The sequence below is a fragment of the Microcebus murinus genome, chromosome 1 (genome assembly GCF_040939455.1).
Source record: "Microcebus murinus isolate Inina chromosome 1, M.murinus_Inina_mat1.0, whole genome shotgun sequence".
NCBI lineage: Eukaryota > Metazoa > Chordata > Mammalia > Primates > Cheirogaleidae > Microcebus > Microcebus murinus.
The window spans coordinates 7591508-7593163 of record NC_134104.1 but is presented as its reverse complement, the minus strand read 5'-3'; the positions used below and the strand labels follow the sequence as shown (position 1 = coordinate 7593163).

Below are 1656 nucleotides of genomic sequence, written 5' to 3'. Positions count from 1 at the left end.
TGGTGTTGGTTGTGGATTTGAATACAGGTTGGCCTCCTCAAATGTCCGCTTACCCAAGATTTGTACACCAGCACGAAAAGGAGAATGCTAAGAAAATGAGTTAATGTTTGTACATGTGAAAAGGAGAATGCTAAGAAAATGAGTTAATGTTTGTACATGTTGTATCCACATTTTATTATCAAATTATCTATTCTTGTGGATGTAGGAGATGTCAGCATGAATGAAGCAGTCCCAGTCCCACAGACTTTAGGATGGGCCAAGAGGCAAACTCCCACGTGACCCACGCTCCAGCAGTTGCCATGAGTGGTAGTGGGGATCGTGCTGCCGAAGATAGGTCGAATTATCTTCAATATAGTCATTGCCTCTCTTGTGGGGGACATCCCCACAAGGTCACTCCCTACAGCAGGATTGTCCTCCCCTTTGATGTCAGACTTTGCCATCTGACTCGCTTCAGCCACAGGAATGTGTGTTGCATACAAGCAGACGTCTTAGGAGCTAGCACATGGTCTTTTCCCTCTACCTGGAGATTGTCGCAGATAGAGACTCCCCTCTCTGGCTAGGTTCTGGAATAAAGAACCCATGGTCCAGGGCCTTAGCTGGCCCGGGAGGGACATGTATTATGAGGGGGGAGAGAAGTCTTAATTGCGGGAAGCCACTGAGCTTTGGGGGTGACTTCTTACTACAGCATAACTTAGTGGAAGTCAACCAATACGACGAGAACTTGAATTTTGGGTGACTGGTCTGCAGTGCTCAGAGTACCAGAGGTGTCAGTTCCCCTGGCCGAACATAAGCAATGTAGAAGAGAAGGGGAGCCATACATTTTGACTCTCATAGTGTTACCTAATCGATTAATAGTTAGGATGAGATCTATAGACCATCTATCTTCCATACTCACCAAAACTTTTTTGCTTCCACTGTGTGACCCTCTTCAGTGACAGCTGCCTACGGGTACAGAGGCCAGGCAATGGTTCGGAGCCAGTTTGCTTTGGCATGGGTCACTCTTGCTGGTTTCTTACGCAGCCTTCCGGAGACCACCTATGGAAATAAAGGCATTAACATGTATGTCCTTTCATTTTTTCATGCAAATGTAGCATGTTCTACAGATTTTTCTTTAATTTCTTTTTATTGAATAAAGCTTGGAAACCTCCCCATACTGGTGTTATCAGTGTATGTGAGCCTGCTTTATTGTTATTAATGTGTGGCATTGTATTTCATAGGTGTGCCAAAATTTAATTGGAATCTTATTTAAATACTTTCCAATCTTCTGCTGCTATAAACAGTGCTGCAATGAATATAATTGTATATAAAATTTTGCACGTGTGACTATATTTGTGGTGTTTTGGACCTTATAGACAGTTTCAAATTTTATGTAGTACACTTTGTCAATCTTTTCTTGTATGACTTCAGGTTTTTGTGGTCATATTTAGGAATATCTTCTGTACTCAAAACTTATTTAAAAGTTCTTCCATATTTTTCCTAACACTTATAAGATTACTTTTTTTTTTTTTAGACAGTCTCACTCTGTTGCCCTGGCTAGAGTGCCATGGTGTGAGCTCACAGGAACTTCTAACTCCTGGGCTCAAGTGATCCTCCTGCCTCAGCCTCCTGAGTAGCTGGGACTACAGGCATGTGCCACCATGCCCGGCTAATTTTTTC

General features: G+C 42.8%; 1 pseudogene; it reads right to left on the bottom strand.

The window, feature by feature from the left end:
- Positions 1 to 912: 912 nt before the first annotated feature.
- On the bottom strand, positions 913 to 1005 carry LOC142875445 (uncharacterized; annotated as a pseudogene).
- Between the last annotated feature and the right edge of the window lie 651 nt (positions 1006 to 1656).